This window comes from Pan troglodytes, chromosome 12 (genome assembly GCF_028858775.2).
Source record: "Pan troglodytes isolate AG18354 chromosome 12, NHGRI_mPanTro3-v2.0_pri, whole genome shotgun sequence".
Classification (NCBI taxonomy): Eukaryota; Metazoa; Chordata; class Mammalia; order Primates; family Hominidae; genus Pan; species Pan troglodytes.
The window spans coordinates 102,524,006-102,549,192 of record NC_072410.2 but is presented as its reverse complement, the minus strand read 5'-3'; the positions used below and the strand labels follow the sequence as shown (position 1 = coordinate 102,549,192).

Below are 25,187 nucleotides of genomic sequence, written 5' to 3'. Positions count from 1 at the left end.
GAGTAAGGTTTTTTGTTTGGTTGTTTGTTTTTTTAAAATGGCATTTCTGCCCGAGGGAAGGCCTAGATGTGGAAGTAGGGTCCTTAAATTCCTTTAAGAATCCAGCCTTAATGGCCTGAAGAAACCAAAGGACACAGTCTAGAGCAACCAGAGCTGCTGGAAAGTAAGAAAGGGAATCCCAGAGAGGACACGCCATGTCTGGTGTATAAATTACACTGGGATTTTCAGATGACGCCTGAACTGCACATATGTGAGACAGACTCCAAGGAGCTCAATTAAGGCTAAAAGAATTGAGCAGAAATTTCTGCTGCTGACCACCACAAAAGTCACAGAAATTTGGAGGCTGAGTCCCAACAAAACCCAACATTTGGCTAGGTGTGGTGGCTCACGACTATAATCTCAGCACTTTGGGAGACCGAGGTGGGTGATCACTTGAGGTCAAGAGTTTGAGACCAGCCTGGCCAACATGGTGAAACCCCGTCTCTACCAAAAATACAAAAAAATCAGCTGGGTGCGGTGGCACGCGTTTGTAGTCCCAGCTATTTGGGTGGCAGAAGAATTGCTTGAATCTGGGAGGCAGAGGTTACAATGAGCCAAAATCGTGCCATTGCACTCCAGCCTGGGCATCGCAGAGAGACTCTGTCTCAAAACAGACAAACAAAAAAAACACAAACACACAACCTCCACATTCTCCAAAGAAACAACAGAATCTAGAGCATCTTCAATACATCAATCATGAAGTCTGGAATATAATCTGTAATTACTAGACAGGTGAGAAAAAAGGAAAATGTGACCTAAAGGAAAAAAGGCAATTAATAACCACTCCAAGACGACCCAGGTTAGAATTAGCGGACAGCAATCCTAAAGCAACAACCATAGCTGTGTTCAAAGATATAAAGAAAAATATGCTCCTAAAGAATGAACAAATGCAAAATTTCAGCAGAGAAAGAAAAACTACAAAAATAACCAATGCTTAAACTGAAAAAAATATTTAAAAATTACACTGGATGCACTTAGCAGATTATAAAACAACAAAAGAAAGGGTCAGTGAACTTGAAAATATATCAACAAGATTTCTAATTTGAAGAATAGGAAAATAGTGGAAAAAAAATGAACAGAGCTTCAGGGACCTATAAAATGTCAAAGCCAAATAAAACAAAGATGACTCTCTAAATTGAAAATGTTGTATTTAGGAAGCAAGAATCTAATTTGGGTGCGGTGGCTCATGCCTATAATCCCAGCACTTTGGGAAGCCGAGGTGGGTGGATTACTTGAGCCCAGGAATTGAGACCAGCCTGGGCAACATGGCGACACTCCATTTTTACAAGAAATTTAAAAATTAGCTTGGCACATTGGTGCATGCCTGTGGTCCCAGCTACTCGGGAGGCTGAGGTGGGAATATCACTTGAGCCTGGAAGGTCAAGGCTACAGCAGTAAACCATGATTGCGCCATTGCACTCCAGCCTGGGCGACAGAGCAAGACCCTGTCTCCAAAAAAAAAAAAAAAAAAGATAAGATCTAATGTTCTCCATATGGTCCTATTTGGTCATAGGATGACCAACATGGTAAAAACAATGTCTCTACAAAAAGAATACAAAAATTAGCCTGTTTCGGTAGGGCATGCCTATAGCCACAGCTACTCGGGAGGCTGAGGTGGGAGGATCGCTTGAGCCCAGGAAGTGAAGGCTACAATGAGCCATGAGCGTACCACTGCACTCCAGCCTGGGTAACAGAACGAGAGCCCCCTCATCTCAAAAAAAAAGAAAAGACAAAGAAAAAGAAAGGAAAATAATGTAATTTGGAGCATATATATACGGACTGGACGGTCTTGGGTATGTCTGAAGAACAAAGAGAAGGCTGGAAGTTATTAGAGAAACGTTACAGACTGTTCTGACAGATTGGTACTAGAGCAGCTTTTGAGAAATGGCAAGCTCTGACTAGATGAAGCTCGTCTCAGAGTAGTGGCAAGTTGTTTCCAGTGCTACTAGGTAAAATAGGTCTTAGGGTTACAGCGGGCCATTTCTACAGCTGGGCTTGCTGAAAATTTAATTTTTGGATCAGATGTTAAGTGCTCAAGTGCCTTTTCCCCCTGGACCCTAGATTCTGATTTAGTTGGGTGTTACAAGAATGACCTAACGTGTATAATTTTCACAGGAACAATACCAAAAAGTGTAACTTACATGTAACTGGAGTTCCAGGAATGAACAGGATGGTAAAAATATTGAAGAAACAATGGCCAGAAATTCCCCCAAATTTAGTGAGAGTCAAATTTACAGATTCAAGAAGCCCCATGGACACCAGAGGAAAGATAAATAAGAAAAAAAAAATTCCACACTTACAGTCATTATAAAAACCCTGAAAATCAAAGAGAAAAAGTCCTGAAGATTGCCAGAAAAAAAAGCCAACATATTACATAAAGAGGAACAATGATATATGAATGACTGCTAACTTGGACCAGAAATAACGGGGCCCAGAACATACAGGACAAGATTTTAAAGTGCTGAAAGGAGTGCCAATCCAGACTTTTACACCTGCGGAAAATATCACCTTAGAATAAAGGCTGAAAATGTAATACCGTAAAATGTATTTTTGGCCTTTGTCCATGTCCTGGCAAAAAGCTCCTAAAACCCCTGGAATCACTGGAGTGATGAGTGTCTTCTGCATGCTAATGAGCTGACTGACTGGGGGCTGGTTGCCAGGGGAACCATCTTTTTGATTAGAGAGTTTGAACTTTCAGTTCCCCCTCCTGCTTCCAGAGACGGACTGAAAACTTAGTTGATCACGAAGGATTTTAATGCCTATGTAATGAGGTGAGGCTTCTGCAAAATTCCAAAAGGTCTGAGTTCTGGGAGCTTACAGATAGCTGAACTCTTGGAGGTTCCTGGAGAGTGGCCTGCCCCATTCTCCCATACATCATCCTAATGCATCTCTTCCATCTGGCTATTCTCAACGGTATTCTTTGTAATATCCTTTATAATAAATGGGTAAATTTAAGTAATGTGCTTCCCTGAGTTCTGTGAACTGTTCTAGCAAATTAATTGACCAAAGAAGGTCAGAGGAACACCTGATTTACAGCTGGTCAGTAAGAAGTCTATGTGACAACCTACGACTTGCAACTGGCATCTGAAGTAGGGAGGAAGTCTTACTGGCCCAAGCCCTCAATCTGTGTGTGGGAGCTGATGCTCTCTCCAGGGAGATAGGGTCAGAAATGAGTTAGACCACGCCCAGCTGGTGTCCACTGGAGAACTTGCTGCAGGACTGATTGCTTGATACAGCATATCAAGCAATACATGTGGGATCATAGAAGTGTTCTGTGTTGTAAGGGTACAGTAGGATAAACCGTATTTTTATCCTATAGCCTTACATTTGGTGTCAGAAGTGGCATTTGCTAACACAGCCCTGGCACACAGAAACGTGGTTTGGTTCAGACAACTTGGGGACAGGAAAAAAAAAAAAAAAAAAACCACACGCGTTGTTTGGGAATAGAAAGAATGAAAGGGTAGGGGATGAGAAATGGGAATAGAAAGAACGAAAGGGTAGGGGATGAGAACCTTTTGATTCCTTGGTGGCCACGTGGTCACTCACTGTATGGAACAGGAGCTGTGCTGTGCTCAGTTACCAAAGGTAAACGTTACCAATGGAATTTAAAGATGGACCTAACTCTCACAAAGTAAATGTCTAAGAAAATGCAAACTAATTTTAAGGAGAAATATTCAATCCCTTGGTTACTGTTATCCGTAATAGCTAAAATAAAGTGCTAGGTCAGACCTTAATACAAGACCAACCTCAGATTTCAGTGACTGAGCTTCGGCCAGTAGCCTTAAAGCTGTCGTCCCAAGAGAAAAATTATGCAGAGACAACATTAAGTACTTCTAATCTACGAGCCATGGTTACCAAGAAGGTAGTCAATGTGGGGAAAGGGCAAACCCAAGAAACTGTTAAAACCAGTATCGAAAGCAGAAAAAAAAAAAAAAGAAAGAAAGAAAAGGAAAAAAAAAACTATCAGTAGTAGACATGAATTTTTCTCAAGAGTCAAAGTAAGCACTAGAGCTTTACCTTTTTTGCTTACTTTCAGGTTTTTATCAGTGGTCCAAATAGATGAGGTCACATAAGTTAAAGAACCTCTGGATAATTTTGAGAGGTCTCTTAGCTCTTTGAATCCATTCTTACTGTTGGGATAAATCATACCCCTAGTGTAGGAGTCAACATTTTAGGCTTTGCAGGCCATATGATCTCTGCTGCAGCTACTCAACTATGCCTCTGTAGCACGAAAGCACCTATAGACAATACCAAAATGAATGAGCACAGATATGTCCCAATAAAACTTGATAAACTGTAAAATTTGAGTTTCACGTGGTTTTCATGTATCACAAATTATTCTTTTAAAATTTTTTCCAACCATCAAAAAATGTAAAAGCCATTCCCATAGAGCAGGCCATGCAAAAACAGGTGATGGGTCAGATTTGGCCTGCAGGCCATAGTTTGCAGACCTCTGGTCTCGTTCACTTTCTCTCTTGACTGCTCCCCAAAACTCAAATACACAAAATCCACTTCCAAATATGAGTATACTGAAAGTTAAGCATTAGGGCTTTGCTTTCAACTTTTTCACTTATACTACTAGAGTGTGTGTGTGTGTGTGTGTGTGTGTGTTTTTAAACGAATGGGGGTTTCAGATCATATCTAAATGGAGGTAATTTTATTATCTTTCAATAATCAGGGTAGTAGAGTAAAAAGACTTAAAAAAAAAAAAAAAAACCCCACCCCCACCAGCACGACTTAAGCTCAGCTTTTCAGTTTAGGGTGTTACTGTTTATTTCAATTACGAGAAAGAGAATGAAGGAGAAATTGGGCAAGACAATGGGAGACAAATAACTTTTCCAACTCTCAGGCAATACCATATAGACTATAATAAAGTTGAAGAGATGGGGAGACAGCTGCCCATATGCTACTAAGTGGGACTCCAAAATTTCTAAAGTATGTCAATCTGCTGTCTCTTAAACAGCTACCAATGCTGGTGTCATCTGATGGTAATAAAAAAGTTGGAATTTGGACATAAATTTAGTGACTTTATCCAAATGATTAAATCTTAGGGAGGAAAGATCTTTTCTAACAAGCAATAGGACCTACTAGCAACTGGTTATATACTATTTCACTGTTTATTTGAAAAAAATGTATTCAGGAGTATGGCACCATGTACTGCTTAGGGTATAAATTCTATCTTCAATTTTTTTTGTCTGCATTATTAAGGCTCAAATCTCCAATATTATTTTCTTTAATAAATAATGAGAACTTACCAACACAGAAATATACGACAGAAACTTTTCTTTGGCCAAGACCCAGTATAATCTTATATTTGAATTAAAAAGTCATTTTTGAGGTTATGACTGTTTCCTAGCAAAAGAAAAGAAATGACAGTATCTTATTTTGCTCATTCTAAATTTTAACAATATTAGCTAATTTTTCAGTAGGCAGATTATTACTAATGATGTGAGGAAAAACAGGTGAAGCATTCAAATAACAACTTGATTTAGCTCAGTGATAGTTTTCCTATTTACTAGTGCATAATCCAAAATGTCAACAACTGAGCACAGTGGCTCATGCCTGTAATCCTAACACATTATTGAGGCTATGGTGGGAGGATCGCTTGAGGCCAGGAATTCAAGACCATCCTTGGCAACATAGGGAGACCTAGCTCTACAAAAAATTAAAAAATTAGCCGGGCACTATGGTGCACACCTGTGGTCTCAGCTACCCGAGAGGCTGAGATGAGAGGATCGCTTGAGCCCAGGAGGTTGAGGGTGCAGAGAGCCATGGCCACAGTAAGACCCTGTCTCAAAAAAAAGAAAAGCAACAACAACAACAACAAAAACAAAAGCCAAAAAATTGACAAATAGCTTGTGTAAAGAAGCAAGAAAATGCATTAATATAGGACATTTACATTATTAAAAGTATTTGTTTTGGCTAGGCATGATGGTTCACGCCTGTAATCTCAGCACTTTGGGAGGCCAATATAAAAAGATCACTTGAGCCCAGGAGTTCAAGACCAGCCCTTGCAACATAGCGAGACCCTGAGATATGGTTTGGATCTGTGTCCCCACCCAAATCTCATGTCAAAACGTAAACCCCAGTGTTAGGGATGGGGCCTAGTGGAGGGTGACTGGATCATGGGGGCAGAGTTCTCATGAATGGATTATTGCCATCCCCTCAGTGCTACTCTTGTGATAGTTTTTCTAAGATCTAGTTGTTTAAAAGTATGTAACACCTTCCCCTCTCTCTTCCTCCTGCTACAGCCACGTAAGAGGTGCCTGCTTTCACTTCACCTTCTGTCATGATTCTAAGTTTCCCGAGGCCTCCCCAGAAGTAGAAGCCACTATGCTTTCTGTACAGCCTGTAGAACCATGAGACAATTCAACCTCTTTTCTTTCTAAATTACCCAGTCTCAGACATTTTTAAATACACCCTGTTTCTACAAAAAAAAAATTTTTTTTTAAATTAGCCAGGCATGGTGACATGCACCTGTAGTCCCAGCTACTCAGGAGGCTGAGGTGGGAAGACTGCTTGAGTCTGGGAGGTCAAGACTGCAGTGAGCCATGGTCCGCTCCACTGCACTCCAGCTTGGGTGACAAAGCAAGACTCTGTCTCAAAAAATTTTTTTTAATTAAAAATATTATTTCTTCCTGGATATCTGGTTCAATTTCTTACCATATGCCTACATTAAAAACAGGGTGGGGAAAGCATTTGGAGATACAATAAATGGTATTAAAGCACTCTACTGCCACATGGTACTAATCACACTTTTATAATCTTGTAATTATAAATTAACACCATAGTAGAAATTAACCTCTGGGGTCAAAGGGATTAGTGACTGTCTTAGCTATGTAAATGTTCAACATTTAATGAATGAAAAGAACCATATTTTATGAAATGTGAATTCTGATCATAAAATCAATTAGTATCTGGATAGTGACTAGGTATTTACATATCTTCATATATTAATATACAATGCTTATTTTAACATAAGGACAATGAACAAGGCTTTCGCTTAGACTTTTTGTACTGCTGAAGACATTTACCAACACAAAATGACTAATGATTGCAACTTCACACAGGCACTACTTCTCCAAGTCTGTCATCTACAGCCTGGAGACTGTACCTTCCTTTTGCATCAATTACAAAGACAACAAAATTACATAAAAACCTAGTTGAGTCACAAATAAGTCAATACACAGAGTGACTTAAGCTTCTTAGGACATATTCTCCGTAATCATCCTCCTTGGACTGTTTTGTTTTTTTTGAGACAAGGTCTCACTCTATCACTGAAGCTAGAGTACAGTGGGGCAATCATAGCTCTCTGCATCCTCTCACCTCAGTCTCCGGGAGTATCTGGGACTAAAGGTGCATGCCACCACCCCCAGCAAATTTTTGTATTTTTTGTAGAGACAGGGGTCTCCCTATGTTGCCTAGGCTGGTCTCAAACTCCTGGGCTCAAGCAGCCCTCCTGCCTCAGCCCCTCAAAGTGCTAGGATTAAAGGTGTGAGCCACTGCACCCAGCTGGACTGATTTTAATGAACATAATCATTGAACATCCGTGGTATCTACGGCAAACAAACAAGTGCTGAATTCCTAAAGAATACTTTCTTCTGCTCAGCAAATTAAATCACTTTATTGCAAATCTGCCAACAAACTTTTTTTTTGTTTAGCAATGCCTTTTCTCATTCACATGACAAAAGTAAATCTAAATCCAGGTTTAGGTATTTATAGGAGACCATTAGCCTTTAAAGATTTAACAAAGTTTCTACTATTCAAACCAACTCTTGGTAATTTCTTATTTTTCTGAGGGCATAAATTGAATCATACAGTTTTTCAGTGACGATGAACAAGTCACTTAGCTAGTGGGTCAACCAAGAGCTAAATCAACAGTCTGTTTTCTAGTTTGTCCAAATACTTTCATGGGGGAGTTACCTCTGCTGGCTTTACTAGCAAGGCAAAAAAACTCTATAACAAAGAATAGTATTACTGACTCAATTATAATAAGGAAAAGTAAAGTTTTATGTTTTGAATGAAATTTGGCATAAAAATTAGTGTTGTCAACATACAGACTTACAGAAGCCAAAAATCTCCTTCAAAGACCCTATTAGCTCAAAGCTCAAATCTTTTAATGTTTTATTCCAAACCCATCATTTAGACAAATCTATATATCTGCAAACATAAGATTTTTGTTCCATTAAAATTCTCTGAAAGGGGAATCACCATATATTTGGGTCCTTACAAAAGTTTCTCCTCTTATAAGGCATCCTCTCAACTGACTTATTTGGAGAATCAAAATACTGCTGAAGAAAAGTTGCCTTATTTTGAAAAATATACTACTTAGATAAGATCTACACACTAAACAGCCTCAATCTATGCTGGGTTTTGATGCTTTAGGTATTGTCTGAGAGAAGCAGGTCAAATAATTTAGATGGAAATGAAGATGACAAGCTTTAGAAAACTGTTTACATAACACAAAAAGTGTTTTTTTGTTTTTTGTTTTTTTTTTTGAGGCAGGGTCTCACTATTGCCCAGGCTGGAGTGCAGTGGCATTGATTATGGCTCACTACAGCCTTGACCTCCTGGGCTAGTGATCCTTCTATTCAGTATCCTAAGGAGCTGGGACTACAAATGCATACCACTATGCCCAACTAATTTTTGTATTTTTTTAGAGACAGGGTTTTGCCATGTTGCCCAGGCTGGTCTTGAACTCCTGAACTCAAGTGATCTGCACCTTGCCTTGGCCTCCCAAAATGCTAGCATTACAGGAATGAGCAAATGTGCCTGGCCTAAAAAGTGGTTCTAAAGTTAAAGATATATTATAATTTTTTTTTTTAAAGAGACAGGGTCTTGCTCTGTTGCCCAAGATGGAGCACAGTGACGTAATCAGGGTTCACTGCAGCCTTGACCTCCCAGGCTCAAGGGAACCTCCCAACTCCGCCTTCTGAGTAACTGGGACGACAGGTGCCACCAGGCCTGGCTAATTTGTGTGTGTGTGTGTGTGTGTGTGTGTGTGTGTGTGTGTGTGTGTGTGGTACAGATGGGGTCTCACCATGTTGCCCAGGCTGATCTGGAACTCATGAGTTCAAGTAATCCTTCCACCTCGGCCTCCCAAAGTGCTGGGATTACAGGCATAAGTCACCACACCTGGCCTAGTATTCCTAAGTTATTTTCTGTGATTTAAAATGTGACATCATCCTAATAGTGGAGTAAGACATTATATGACTCATAATGTAATATGAAACAGTACCACCACATATGAAGAACTGCCTTCAAAAAACACTAAGCTTCAATTTGTCTAATATAATATTACTGATATTTGTCTAATATAAAACTGTCTAATATATTACTGTCAATTTGTCTAATATAAAACTACTGATCTAAATACATATTTATGACATAAAATTTTGAAGGGGGGGGAAGCAGATTACACAGACTGTGGTATAGGCCTAAATGTCAAAAAAAAACTGTGTAAGCCTTGTTTGAATCCTGCTTCTCACAAACCAATTATAAAGACTTTTTTGAGAAAAATCAGCGAAACTCAAATATAGAATGAGTATTAGATAACAGTAAGGAATTCTATTAGTTATGATACTAGCAAGAGGATTGGGTTTGTTTTTTGTAAGTCCTCATCAGTAAGAGCATTTATGCTTGAAATGGCATATTGTTTGGGATTTACTTTGAAATACTCCTTCAAAAAGTAAAATATGGGTATAAATAAGATTTCACACAATGTTGAACAAGGATGGTAGCTATCAAGGGTTCACAATACTTACTATTCTCTCTACATGTTTGAAAGCTTCCATAATAAAGTTTAATAAATGAAAAGGCTAGGTGGTTAGAAAAAAATTAAGTTTAATAAAATACATATAGCAGTCTGACAGAAAGCCACATAAAGCAGGTGGTATTTAAGCTGGGCCTTGAAGGTCAGTTACACAATTCGGACAAAAATATTTTTAAAACATTTATAAACTGCAGTTTTTAATTCACTTAGGGTCCAAGCCTTCATATGAACTTAATTTGGCTTATTACTTCCTCAAACATACTTTTGACTAGTGTATGAAAAATTTTCCTAAAAACTGATTTCCAAAAGGGTACAAATTTTGGAGACTAATTTTTAATCAGATAACCTTCCCCCAAAGAGAATAACAACAGAAATTTTATTGAGCACCCCATTTTATGCCACAGATTATACCAGGCACATTATATATAATTCTCACTATAATCCAGCAAAGTCAATACTGCATCATTACTTTGCAAATAGGAAAACTGGCCACAATTTCCCTACCCTAATATACAAAGCTACTAAAATGGTAGAGAACATAATACTATCAAAATTCCAAAAAGCCCATGCTCTTTCCCATACCAACCAAGCATAAGCCATCACTCAAGCTAATGCCAATTACGCTACTCTCTAAAAGACGTGGTGGCTCACGCCTGTAATCCCAGCACTTTAGGAGGCTGAGGCAGGTGGATCACCTGAGCTCAGGAATTCGAGACCAGCCTGGCCAACATGGTAAAACCCTGTCTCTACTACAAATACAAAAATTAGCCAGGTATGGCAGCGTGTGCCTGTAATCTCAGCTACTCAGGAGGCTGAGGCAAGAGAATCGCTTGAACCCAGAAGGCGGAGGTTGCAGTGAGCCGAGACTGCACCACTGCACTCCAGCCTGGGCAACAGAGCAAGACTCTGTCTCAAAAAACAAAACAAAAAAAAACACCTGGACAATTGTTTACCACTTATCCCTTCATGCGCAAATCCCACAAATTCCTCAAAGTTTGGCTCAAATGCAGCTTTCCCTAAAGCTGACCCCAAACAATCTTTCTCTTAATTCCCACAGAATTTAATTGGTATGTTGCAGTATTACTAATACATCCTGCCCACTAAATTTTAAAACTTCTCTAAATCAGAACCAGGAAAGAAAAAAATCCCACACAATCTCATCAACTGTTCTGGTTATACCAGTGTTCCATGAAATGCTACTAGTTATGAGGGAAGTCAAAGGAATACTAAGGATATAGTAATAGGGAAGGGAAATGATATAATACAAATATTCCAGGTTATTACATGAAAAGGCAAAGTGAAAACCAATCTATGCTCCTATCATCCTAGTTTTGTAAAAACAGGATGCAAGCATAAGTCACACTTAACCATTAATAGTGGTCGCACCTAGAAAAAGGATATGCATGATTTTTACATTACATTTTATAGTTCTTAACTCCTAGAATGTTTTCCACACACTAGTTATATCTTTAGAAATATTTAAAATATATATTTAAAATAAAATTTTAAAATATAAAATCACACACTTATATAGTTCTTACAGTCATGTTAACTTGGAAATCAATGGCTTTATATATGGAAGGACCCAAATATTTAATAAATTAGTTAATAATATGCCACATCTAAGCACTAAAAAATAAGTTATTTCTATAGCTTATTTCAAAAAAAAAATGTTTACTACAATGTATGAGCAAGACTAGATTTTTCCTAAATTAAATATACTTACATGCAGAATATGTATCATGACTTGCAAATAAATTACAGTTATGTAATTCTGCATGCAAGGTGGTACATATCTGTAATCTCAGCTACTTGGGAGATTGAGGTGGCAAGAATCACTTGAGACCAGGAGTGGGAAAATGACCAAGGTTAACCCATCTCAAGAGAAAAAAAAAAAAAGTACAATAAAACATCTAAACGAAGCATCACTTAAAAGAAAAATATTTTCATTTTAGTCTTGTTTGTAAGTTTCCAACCATTTTAGAAGCAACATAAAAGAATGTACGTGTACACTCAATGCCTACTATAGTAAATATCTTTAGCCTTACTTTTAATACACCAGGTTTTTAAAAAGCAAAGCTCAGTTTGTAGATGTAAATATTCTCTCACCATCTGATTTAAAAGAAAAAAGAAAAGCAGGCCAGGCATGGTGGCTCATGCCTGTAAGCCCAGCACTTTGGGAGGCCGAGGCGGGTGGACCACCTGAGGTCAGGAGTTCAAGACCAGCCTAGCAGACATGGTGAAACCCTGTCTCTACTAAAAATATAAAACTTAGCCAACTGTGGGGGCACACGCCTGTAATCCCATCCTCTTGGGAGGCTGAAGCAGGAGAATCACTTGAACCTGAAAGGCGGAGGTTACAGTGAGCCGAGATCATGTGAGCCGAGATTGTGCCACTGTACTCCAGCCTGGGCGATGAGTGAAACTCCATCTCAAAAAATAATAAATAAAAGAAAAACACAGGATAAGTATTTATAAACGTCATTTCATCTAGATTAGTTCTATCCTACTCTTGATAAATTCCTCAATGTAAAAAAAAAAAACGGCCAACTAAATCATACATTTAATTTAAAGCCAATATATTTGACAGTATGCTGTGATAAACATGATTTATATATTTCTAGCTTTCAAAGTATTTTAGTATCGTCCTTTGCTTTGTAATGTATTCTTTAACAGGTTAGGGAAGGAACAAGTGAACCGGTTTAAAAAAAAATCTGTCATTACTCCTGTCATCCAAGACTACTGTTGATATGAATTCAGAAAATACCAATGGAGGTGAAAATATGCCAGTTCTATAGAATGCTACGTTTCACTCCAACAGCAATGTAAGATAGGACTAATCACAAAAGAAAGCTAACTCTTTGGTGCCAAAGTTTAACTACCTGGGTAAAATACACAACAGTAAGATGTGGGATGGATCAGAGTTCTACCTTTCTCAGTACATATATGGTGAGGACCTGATAACTGATTCCCAGAAGACTTAAATGCACTAACGGATGTAGTTTGGAAACTCTTCAGGTACCCCTCAGGGATGGGAGCACCCCAATTTTGAGATCACTAGTTCTCAAACACTTACAACACACATCAGAGTCCAGGTAAGAGGATTTTATAAACTACAGTTGCTCAGGTCTCACCTACCCAAGGCTGGCTTGAATTAGTCTGGGCAGCAAGACAGGCGGATTTTTATTAGTATTTTTTAGGCTCTCCAGGTGATGCTTTCCCTGTGCAGATAGGGTTGAAACACTCATACATCACCATATGGCTAAGGAATATATCCACAAACACCCTAGAAGTTTCCCAACTAAAAAATTTTGTTAGTATCAGTCATCATGGTGTAACAGAAATCAGAATCAAAAGACCAAGAATACAGTTCCAGGTTGGCCACTAACTAGCTAAATGAACTCGATCTCATTTGTCCATTTGCAAATGGAAACAACAATGCCTCCCTCATAGGGCTGTTGCAAAGATTAAGTGAGGTAATAAATGAAATTGAAATGCAAGTGCTTTCTAGAGTATTAATGACACATCAAACTGAACTTTTTGTTTATTTGTTTAAAAATCAATATAAAATTCTCTGGACTGGGCACAGTGGCTCATGCCTATAATCCCAACACTTTGGTTGGCCAAGGCAGTAGGAATACTTGAGTCCAGGAGTTCAAGACCAGCGTAGGCAACATAGCAGGGGCCACAGCTCTTACCTGCGCTCTGCACAGCCCCCCTCTCTCCCTGCCCCGCAAAAAAAAGAAAATATTTTGACCCAGAAGTTTCTCTTTTGGAAATTTACCTTAAACAAACAGCACCAACACAAATGAATTAACTATATAAAGATGTTTACTGCAGCACCACTTACATGGTGGTACAAAATTAAAAAAATAAGCCAAACTCAACAACAGAAAAAAGTTAAAACAATGAGCCAGTACAAAAATTACAAGTAATTAAAGTTATATGTAAAATGTCCATGATATTAAGTAAAAATACAAAGTTGCCTAATGTGTATCATATGATCCAATTTTTGTTCAAAAAACGAGGGGGGCAATGTATGACTACATATGTTTGTGGGAAGTACGAAAAAATAAACATCTCACTCAACTTTGGTAAAGAAGGTACTGTTGGCTTTATCTTTGTATTTCTTCATATTGTAAGACTTACTGAGGTTAGCAAAATAAATTTCTTAATGTCCTATATAAACATAGCTTAACTGCATTACAGCTTGGAAACTATCAAAGTACAAAAGTTATTGTGTTACTTTTTGTTCCTATTAGTACTAGGCTGAAAGTCCAACAAATGAAGACTTGTCTCACACGGCTATCTTAGTAATTTTCAATTGTTACATGCTATCAATTAGAATTAATATCTCACCAAGGAAAAACAACTTAAGAAATGTTAACTAGAGGCCTAGCATGGTTGCTCACGCCTGTAATCCCAGCACTTTGGGAGGCTGAGACAGGTGGATCACTTGCGGTCATGAGTTCGAGACCAGGGTGGCCAACATGGTGAAAGGCCGTCTCTACTAAAATATAAAAATTAGCCAGGTGTGGTGGCAGGCGCCTGTGATCCCAGCTACTAGGGAGGCTGAGGCAGGAGAATCTCTTAAACCCAGGAGGTGGTGGTTGCAGTGAGCGGAGATTGCGCCACTACACTCCAGCCTGGGCAACAGAGTTAGACTCTGTCTCAAAAAAAAAAAAAAAAGAAAGAAAGAAAGAAAAAGAAATGTTAACTAAATTGTAACAGAGAACTAAAGGAAGAAATCTGAATGCATGGTCTGAGACAACTGGAGAAAAATAACAATTTTAAGAAGCAGACTTTAACGCAGTTTATTTGGAATTTTCCTAAGTGTGCTCCTTATTCACCAACTCAGTGTTCTCAGAAATAAGTGATCCCTTGTCCAATACATTTCAGGTATGCTGCTAAGTAGCACCCACTTGCTCCTTTGCAAGCTCTGAGTACATGTTCAATCTTTCCTTCCTTCTGTTACTGGCTCCAAGAAATTCTACAATTAAAACTGTTTAACCTTAACCCAGTATTACCATAACTTTTCTGTAAATGTTAACACAAGTACATTTTATGTAGTGTTTCTAGTCATTTCCAAGACAACTTAAAGAAAAATGAATGTGAGGTATGAAATATATTCAATTTTCTCATAAGACTGGGTAGAATAGAGATTTAATTTTTGTCTAGGAAAACCCTAACTTACGGTTAAAAGCTTTAAAATATATTTAGCTTATTATGACTTATGAATAGTCTAAGAAATATATATGAATTGTATAAATCTTTGAAGTAAAAGGAATCATTTAGGTGATTAGTATGAATTGCGGTTTTTGAAGTTCCTCAAGTAATCAAGAACAAGCTTTGAATTGGTTAACTTTAAAGTGAGATGAAATGACCAAGCCAATTTCCTAAAGATACTTAAGTTTTAAAAAGGCAAGTTATTACATCAAAAACACCACCAAACATCTAGGTAGAAATGTATGGAGAGAAACCAAATCTGTGTTAGTTTCAAGGATTAAGTATTAAATCATATATATATTTACAGACAGGGTCTTACTCTGTCACCCAGGCTAGAGTGCGGTGGTGCCTTCACAGCCTCCAAACCTGGGCTCAAGCAATCCTCCTGCCTCAACCTCTAGGGTTACAGTAGTGCCACACTATGCCCAGCTAAATTACATATTTTTAAAAGAGTCTGTGTTTAAAAAAAATTTGAGTATAATTTAAATAAACTTACTTTATTCACTTAAGCAAATGTTTGGAAGACGGCAGACTATCTTAAAGGAAATATACAATAAAACAAACAAAAAAATTAGCTGGGTGTACTGGTACATGCCTGTGGTCCCAGCTACTCAAGAGGCTGAGGTGGGAGGATCACTAGAGCGAGGGAGGTCAAGGCTGCAGTGAGTCATGTTCACACCACTCCACTCCAGCCTGGGTGACACCACTGCACTCCAGCCTGGATGACAGAGACCCTGCCTCAAATTAAAAAAAAGTTTCTAAATAAAAATAACTAAGTAATTTATTAAATAAAATAGCAAATAAACTAGTAGGTTTAATGCTAACCAGTTGTGCTAGTAATTGTACAAACAGTAGGTATGTACAATTCTCATTAGCCAGAGAAAGAAATCATACCAAACCCTTGGATGCAACCTTATTCCTAACACTAAGCTTTAAAAGAAATTTCTGTTGGGCATGGTGGCTTGGACCTATAATCCCAGCACTTTAGGAGGCCAAGACAGGAGGATTGCTTTAGTCCAGGAATTCGAGACCACATGGGGCAACAAATTCGAGACTAGCCAAGGCAACATAGTGAGACCTTGTCTCTACAAATAATAACAAAATAACTAGTTGGGTATGATGTTGTGCGCCTGTAATGCCAGCTCCTCAGGAGGCTGAAGTCAGAGAACTGCTTGAGACTGGGCAGTTGAGGCTGCAGTGAGCAGTGACTGCACCACTGCACTCCAGCCCCGGCAACACGATGAGACACCTGCCCTCATCCCAGTATCAAAGAGAAAAAAAAAGCAATTTCTTAGATGGAGCATTATTGAGGCAACAGAGTTGTAATAGAAAATATCTTCAACATTACCATTAACAGATACAAGGTTTCATAGTATCATTTTACTTTATTTTATTTTATTTTACTTTATTTTATTTTTTGAGACAGGGCCTCACTCTGTTGCCCATGCTGCAGTGCAGTGGCTCGATCTTGGCTCACTGCAATCTCTACCTCTTGGGATCAAGAGATCCTCGCGCCTCAGCCTCCCAGGTAGCTGGGACTACAGACGCGAGCCACCATGCCCAGCTAATTTTTGCATTTCTTATAGAGATGGGGTTTCACCACGTTGCCCAGGCTGGTCTCAAATGCCTGAGCTCAAGCAGTCCACCTGCCACGGCCTCCCAAAGCGTTAGGCGCCCAGCCTCATAGTCTTTCTTACAGTCAGTTCCTCAAGGAAAAGTCAAATACCTAACTCCTAATATAATCCAGGAAAACTAACTACACAGTAATTCTCTAAGGCTTTCAAGGACACCATGATTGTCTATATCTTCCTAAATTATAATCCTGGACTGTCCATATTAGATAAAGGACTTCAATCTGGTGGGCTTCTACCTATCTCTCCTATCTCTCTTTTGTCACCCTCCTCCCTATAACTGCACCTTAAACTCTTGTCATTCTACCCTATCAGGATTACTACGGCTATTAATCCCTCTGGTTGAATGCCACCTCACCCATCTCGGGACTAAATTAACTTCTATAACATTTTAAGATTCCGCAGCTGGGCACAGTGGCTCACACCTGTAATCCCAGCACTTTGGGAGGCTGAGGCCGGCGGATCACGAGGTCAGGAGATGGAGACCATCCTGGCTAACATGGTGAAACCCTGTCTCTACTAAAAATACAAAAAAAATAGCAGGGCTTCGTGGCGGGCGCCTGTAGTCCCAGCTACTCAGGAGGCTGAGGCAGGAGAAGGGCGTGAACCCGAGAGGCGGAGCTTGCAGTGAGTTGTGATAGTGCCACTGCACTCCAGCCAGAGCAACGGAGGGAGACTGTCTCAAAAAAAAAAAAAAAAAGAAAAGAAAAGAAAAGAAAAGAAGATTCCGCTTTACCTCTTGTGGAAAGCTTTTCCTGTCCCTGCAGTCTCTACCTACATGTGTCCACAGCACTTTTTTCTTTTTTTTTTTTTTTGCGGCAGGGCGGGGGAGACAGGGCCTCCCTCTGTCGCCCAGTCTGGAGTGCAGCGGCACGATCACAACTCACTGCAGCCTCAATCTCCTGGATTCAAGTGACCTTCCCACCTCATTCCCACCTCAGCCTCCCAAATAGCTTGGACTGTAAGTGCGTGCCACCATGCCAGACCAGTTTTTTAATTTTTTGTAGAGACAAGGTCTCCCTATGCTGGCCAGGCTGGTCTTGAATTCCTGGACTCAAGTGATCGTCCCGCCTCAGTCTCCCAAAGTGTTGAGATTACAGGCATGGGCCACGTGCCCACACCACAGCACTTTTATAATACCACCTCAGTGGCAGGCTAGCATGCTGCACTGTAATCACAAGTTCAATCTTCTCTCCACTTTCCTATAAAGGTCTTAAAAACAAGGACCACATATCACCGTATCACCAGCATCTAAGGACAGTGTGGCACGATACATCTGCAACGCTCAAAAAAAAATGTGTGGGGCGAGGCACAGTGGCTCACGCCTGTAATCCCAGCATTTTGGGAGGATGAAGCAGGTGGATCACTTGAGGTCAGGAGTTCAAGACCGGCCTGGCCAACAGTGAAACCCCATCTCTTCCAAAAATACAAAAATTAGCCGGGCGTGGTGGTGGGCGCCTGTAATCCCAGCTTCTTGGGAGGCTGAGGCAGGAGAATCGGTTGAACCTGGGAGGCGGAGGTTGCAGTGAGCCGAGTTCACGCCATTGTACTCCAGCCTGGGCAACAAGAGCGAAACTCTGTCTCCAAAAAACTTGTGCAGGTATTTTAGCGTGATGAAAAGACACAATTTTAATATTCAGACTACAAATGGACTGAATGTCCATACTCCATGAGTATTTTCTCAACCACGATTCTGAAGAACTGGCAAACAATTTACCTTTAGCAAGAGCGTAGAGCACTCCTATTCTTGCTAGTGTAGGATGCACATAATTTAGATATTAAGACGAGGGCACCTAAGACTCTCCTTTGGAAAAAAAGTAATAAATTACACTTCCATTGAAAGGTGGTCCAAGAAAACACCTATAGGCAAAACCTGGAGCCATTATCCTCACAACTTCAAAACATAATTCTGTTCATGTTGAATTGGTTTTAAAGATTCAAGTTTTATCATAGATAACTGAATGTTTTTGCATGTAATCATGCTAAAACTACCGATAAGCTACTATGGAGATGTTCTTAATAAACTAACTTAAAAATGACATGGTCAAGAAAATGGAAGATACAAGTAGTTCCAATCTGTATACATTTTTGGTATTTATAAAATCATACAATACAATCCACATTTTTTTCTTCCTACAGTTTGCTTCATTTGACTGCCTAATAAAGACCTATACTTAGGGGTACTCTCCCTCTAACACTCATTTGCCTTATTTCATGTCTGAATGAATAAGACCAATTGCATCTTTCTCTCACTGTTCTTAAGTTTTTCAGAAACTGCCTAAAGTCAGGGATCACCACTTTGAGATCCAGAACTTCTTACTCTTGTCATAAGATGGCTACTACAATAAGATAGATCAAAGAGCTGTCCTCAAACCAGGTTTCCTCCATTAGTGTATTTTTCCCCAGAACTAAAAAAATGTAAACAATCCTTCCCTACCACCCCGCCATGACCACATTGTATGTGTGTTGGCAGCCAGCTACAGGTTCCATTTCCCTGGGCAGTGTTGACTAAGTGGTTTTCAGTACAATTTCATAGCCAATTGTACCAAGTCCCTTCCAGGAAACATTTTAGGGGGCTTCTGTGGTCCCAACATATTTAGCTCCAAATAGGTGATGACTACCTTTTTTTTCCTGTCCCATTTGCAGTCAGTCAAACCATCTAACACTTCAATTACCTCCCTTCTCCTTTTACACTTCATGCTACTTCTTTTTTTGCACTTGCCAGCTACAGTGATATGCATACAAGGTGTGTACATTTGGATATTTCCCAGTACTCTATTCTAAAATCTTTTATTCCTCCACAAGAGAACAGTGAGAGAGTAAGATGTGAAAACCAACAATATGCAATATGCAACCTGAAAATGGTTGGGATCCAGTAGCTAAACTTGCAGAATGGAACTTACTAATGAAACTATGCTTTTGCCAACAGCTTAAATAAACAATCTGTTTAAAAATTCTCTAAAACACTTAAGACTATAAAAAGGAACCAGCCAAAGGTCAAATAAAACTTTTAATACTTGTGTTTAATTAGGCATGTCTTGATTTTTCATTTAAAAAGATAACTCTCGAGTTATTTGAAGAAAAAGTCACTAAGGAAAAAAAACACTAACATGTCTCTAAACATAATGCTACATGAAACTCAAAGAAAAAGCATTTATCACGCACCTACCTAATAATTCTATACAGCGTTTCACTCACTGGAAAAGCTTGAAAATAGAAAACTTCCACTTTTTCAACTACAAAAGCAATTAAGTTTTAAATAAAAACTGTCTCCTGTCTATATATATTGCCAAATATAAAAATCACTATTAAAATATTAGCTCCTAAATGATAGGGTTTGAGGAAACCTTTTTCCACAACAGAATTCCGAACTGACTGAAAGACACAGTAGTTGGACTTGTGTTAATCCTAAGATTTCCTTTACTACTGATAAAACCACAGTGGAGGCATAATTTAGACCTAGGCCAAGTGGGCTTCCAAACACACTCCATAATTATTCTAACCCAGTCACAAGTAGCACTGGACAACTACTGTCCTCTGGAAATGGGGAGTCTAACTTTGGTAGTCTCATGAAAAAGCAGGGCAAATTAAGTGCTTTCTGCAGGGAGAAGACTCCCAGAGAGAAAGCGAGGAAGGGGCTCTGCCATATTTCATCAGCGTTCCCTCTTACAAACTCATCAAAGCGAAGTGAGGAGGCAGGACAAAAGGAACAAGTCAGACTATTTTAATGCATTTCCTAAAAACAGCAAGGGTCTGGCACCGGGGCTCATGCTTTTAATACCAACATTTTGGGAGGCCAAGGCGGGAGAACTGCTTGAGCCCAGGAGTTTGAGACCAGCCTGGGCAACATAGCAAGACCTCACCTATATTAAAAATTAATAATAATAATAATAAAGAAAAAAGCAAGAAATCTACTTAATATGCCACAAACCAATTTACCTGGCTATAAGTGTAATTTTTATCTTAATCACACCTGTTAGTAAAATGGTCTCAAGCTGTGATTGCAGCCATGTAGACAAAGCCATGTGAGACTCAAATATTCGGATATTTTAAATATCTGTAAATTTTAAGAATATGAAAAAATACAAGTATTTCCATATCCTGGAAACCCAACAAGGTATTTAAGTTAGGACGTATGTAGAACTTGAGTTTAGGAGACAGGAATCAACCTCCACTTAAAACTATGCAGATCATGTTAGGGTCTATAAAAAGGAGACAGCTTGGTCACTGAGAAAATTGGCTGTGGATTTCACACCTGGCCCAAATCTCTGGTCATAATTACTTTTGTTAACTAAGATAAGTACCTACTCCGGAAGGCAAATTATCTTTCCACACCAGAAAGGTTTATAAACAAGCCGGGTGCGGTGGCTCACGCCTGTAATCCCGGCACTCTGGGAGGGCGAGGCGGGAGGATCGCTTGAGATCGGAGTTCAGCCCAGGAAACACAGTGAGACCCTGTCTCTACAAAAAATGCAAAAATTAGCCGGGCGTGGTGGCGTGCGCCTGTACCCCCAGCTACAGTTACTCGGAAGGCTCAGGTGGAAGAACAGTTGCAGCCCGGGACGCGGAGGCTGCAGTGAGCCCAGATCTCACCACCTGCACTGCAGTCTGGGCGACAGAACCAGACCCTGTCTCAAACAAGAAAAAAAGATTCATAAACAAGTATGGAATGCTTAAGAGAAACAAAATCCAAGTATTATTTGGTAATTTATATACAGTATTTGTAATGCCTGAGAATTTATTCTAAAGTGACAGCTTTGTAAGAGCAAAGTAAATGTCAGTAATTTAGGCTCTTTTAAGAAGTTGAAATCTTGCTAAATGCTGAAACACCTAAGAGAACTTTGGACTCAAATTAAGGAAAGCATGTGTTAAACACAGCTTAAATTGCTGGAAAATGCTTAAGTTACTGGCAATTATAACTCAAAATAGCTAGACCTGTAAACAGAATTTAAAAACTGGACTTAAATCCTCAAGAACCAGGTTTCTGAAATAAAATTTTATTTTTAAGATTATCGTAAACCTTTTCTGCATACAAAAACTGCCCTCATGCACACCAAGAAAATTCTACACAATGCAATTTCACCAAAAATCGGAATTTTAAAGAAATTCTTGCAGCACGGAAAATGCCATCATTTTTATTCATAATGATTGAGCAAATGAAGTAAATCATTGTTTAAAAGGAGGCTAGGAAGAGAAACAAATTGAAAATACTCATTTTTGTTGTTTTTTTTTTATTTACAGGATTCCTTAAGTCATCTTCCAATACTCCAGGTCACATGGTGAAGAGTCACCTATTAAACACGAAATCTAACCATTAAACAAGCTTTTAAAATCCTTCGGTAACTCCTTTTATTAAAATTGTTTTCTTGACATACAGTACCTTTACAGGTATTACATTTCTCTTCACCGTTTACAAGCATTTTTCTCGTTTTCCTTCACCAAAACATCTACCCCGTTTTCTCAACAAGTAAAAATCTCAAAGTACTAAGTCCTAACACGATGTCTTATTGCACCTAATATGCTGGCAATACACTCCTCTCTTCAAAAGTTTACGTATGTTAGAATAAAAAGCTAAGTTAAGTAGGTTTTCTCTGGCTGTGTTTTCAGAAACAACACTAACTTTTACACGTGTTTGGGCATGAAACTTTAAACATTTTCCCCAAAACCTGACCCAATTCAGATACAAAACTACTGCTCAAATAGTAGAAGCCGCTAATCTTGCCTTTGGTTTTAATTTACATATTTTTCTGAATATCGAAATCCGTTCCTATAACCTAAACAAGGCGAATCCAAGTCACGGCTTCATACCCACATCCGTCCACGGCAAGCTTTTCCCGGACACACTCCGGCCTTTGAAAATGCCCACACTTGTTTTCATAAACCCACTCCTTCCTCTTCACCCACTTGCAATCCGCATGCTTCTCTGGGGCCACCCGGCCTCTCCCCTCTTTCCGAACCCTAGGGCCGACAGCTCGGTCTCTAACCTCCAGCGCGCCGAATCGGAGGGAGAACCGGGTTGGCGCCCCAGGCCCCAGAGGCGGCGGCCCAGCGGAGGGAAGGAAGCGGGAAAGCGGCCGGCGCGGCGCCCCCTCCCCCGCGCGCGCACACCCCCTTCCGGCACCCCTCCCCCTGCATTGTGCGAGCGGGCCCCAGGCCGCACCGGCCCGGGCACTCAGCAGGCCCTATCCGCCCTCCCGCTGGCGATCGGCTCCCGCCGAGGCCGCCGCACAAAGCCTGGGGAGCCATCCTCGGCGGCGCCAAAGGACCGGAGAAAGAGCGAACGCGGACTGACTTACAGGGCTGCTGCGGCCGCGCTGCCTCAGCCGGGGACACCGACCGTTGGGCACACGGCGGCGTCGCTCTTGGCGGTCCTCCCCCTCCTCCGCCTTCGGTGGCGGCAATGTCTTCTTTCTCCACCTACCACCCTCCCCCCCCACCCCACCTCCTCCTTCTCCTCCCCCTCCTCCTCCGAACCACCGAAGTACCGAGGGTGAGACACAGAGACTCACAACAACATGGCTGCCACCGCCGCCTCCCCTCCCCTCCCCCCCGCCCACCGGGCGCGCGCAATGCACCCCGGGAGAAAGGGGAGGGGGAGCGCTCACCGAGGCGCGGCTCCTTTCAATGCCTTGCGTCCCTGCTCCCGCGCTCCCGCCGCGCGGGCCGGGGGCGCCCTGCGCGTGCGCACGTTCTCCGCGCTCTCACGTGTTTGGCCGCCTCTCCGGCGTGCCCTACCCCGCCCTCACCTTGCGGGCTCGCGCTTCCCTCCTGGGCTCCGCCGCGGCGCGGGGAGCGCGCGCCGGGCTCGGACAGCGTAGGCGTGCTGTTGCCAAACGCTGTGTTCGACTGTCTTCCCGTGTTGGGCCTCGACTTCTGTATCTTCTTACCCTCGGCTTCCTACCCGGTTGCTCATTGTTTTCCCCCAACTGGGTGTGCGGGTGTCTGCGCCCGCGCCGCCCACCTTGGGGTACTCCTGGCATTTCGCTTCCGGAGTGCTGGCGCCCACAAGAGCCGGACGTTAATTCAGGCCTTTAGCTTTCACTCTGTACCTCCCCACAACCAGACGAGGGAGATGCATCTGGGGGTGGAAGATTGTACCCTGCGAGAGGGCTGTCACTCTTCTCGTGGTTGCACCCCAGGCAGGTGGAGCCAGCTCTCAGCAAATTGTTGGCCCCCAGTGCTTGGTCCCGGTGCACACAAAGGAAACTCCGGTCGTTCTCCAGCTGGGCCAGTGATTCTCACTCGTTGGCTGTTTCTTTTTCTCGCGTACTAAGCGCTCTCTCCTTCCCGGTTTACAGGCTAGTTGGAAACTCCAAATCTGCCTTGCTGTCCTGGACCCCCATGCAAAGCAGTGGTGATTCCAGGATTCTAACCTAACCGGCTCCAGGTCACACAGCTGTAACAGGCACCGTGTCCGATTTGTTCTTGATGGTTTATTTGCACAGCTCCTGGCTCTCCTGACATGCTGCACTTCGTAAATATTCAGGGCCTCCCGTATAGTTTGCTTAATGTATGTCTTCCCTAGGCGACTGTGAGCTCCACGAGGGCAAGGACCTTGTGTTTTGTTTCACACTGTGCCAAGTGCCTGTTGAATACATGGGCTCTTCGGTTTTTAACTATTACTGAAAAATGTCTGACATTGAAATCCATCCCAAGCCCCTACCTTAGGCTCATATTTCAGGCTTCTAGATATTTTCACTTGAATATTCTTGTCACCAAGCATGTTAAAAACTGAAGTCACACCCATCCCCTACCCCCCACTCTTGTACTGTGTCTGTAATTGGCAGTGTCACCACCTATTCATTCCCCAAATTACACCTCTGAGAACCATCCTTGTCTCTTCCTCTTACCCCCACTCCAAATATAAATAACTTACCAAGCCTCGCAGATTTTTACTTCCCAAGTAATTCTGGAGACAGTCTTCCTCTGCCTCCTCACTAATACTAGCCTTGCTTCCCAGGTCTGGATTTCTGTAGCTGGCTCTTAATCAGCTTTCCTGTCTCCAGTCTCACTCCCTCCAATCAGTTCTGCTCACTGCTATCTAAAATGCAAATCCAATTCCTGGCGCTCAGGCCTCTGCTTCAACCATCTCATTGCTCCCCATCACCCACAACAGCATTTCCCTAGTGTGCTGTGTTCAGTGTTAATAGATGTTCCTTTAAGAAATGTCTCACGATCAAGTAAGAATGGGAGATACTGGGGTGTACACATTTTGCCTGCCTTCTCCTTTCCCCTCCGTTGAGCTGATAATAGCAGAAGGGTCTTTATATACAGTTGCTTAGTGTGGGTGAAACTAGATAAATCCATCACAGGCCCTCCCTTAGAATATGGAATTGGGACTAAGAGACCCCAACCTCGAAAGTCTCTTGGACCTGGGATCCCTTGGGCAGACTAGTTCCATCCTGTAAGACAGGGAACCTGTAGAGAAGAGTGGAGTTGAGAGAGAAAAGGAGAGTGCTGACAATGTCTCTCTTTCACATGTTTCTGTGCCTGGCTGGCTGCCTCTACCCTTGGAGTCT

At 41.0% G+C, this 25,187-nt stretch overlaps 1 protein-coding gene across 50 annotated transcripts in view; it reads right to left on the bottom strand.

Moving 5' to 3' along the window:
* Window positions 1-24,676, bottom strand: part of PUM2 (pumilio RNA binding family member 2) — a 103,488-nt gene extending 78,812 nt beyond the window's left edge. For 5 of the 50 annotated variants that reach the window (XM_063789255.1, XM_063789258.1, XM_063789261.1 and 2 more), the window contains exon 1: window positions 23,178-23,216. The gene's annotated coding sequence lies outside the window, so the exon portion shown is untranslated. Of the gene's footprint in view, window positions 1-4,056; window positions 4,278-5,294; window positions 5,392-5,736; window positions 5,828-22,964; window positions 23,237-23,273; window positions 23,944-24,544 lie in introns of those variants that run through there. The other 45 variants (XM_016947801.4, XM_054677711.2, XM_054677715.2 and 42 more) reach the window with 26 other exon arrangements.
* Window positions 24,677-25,187: the final 511 nt, after the last annotated feature.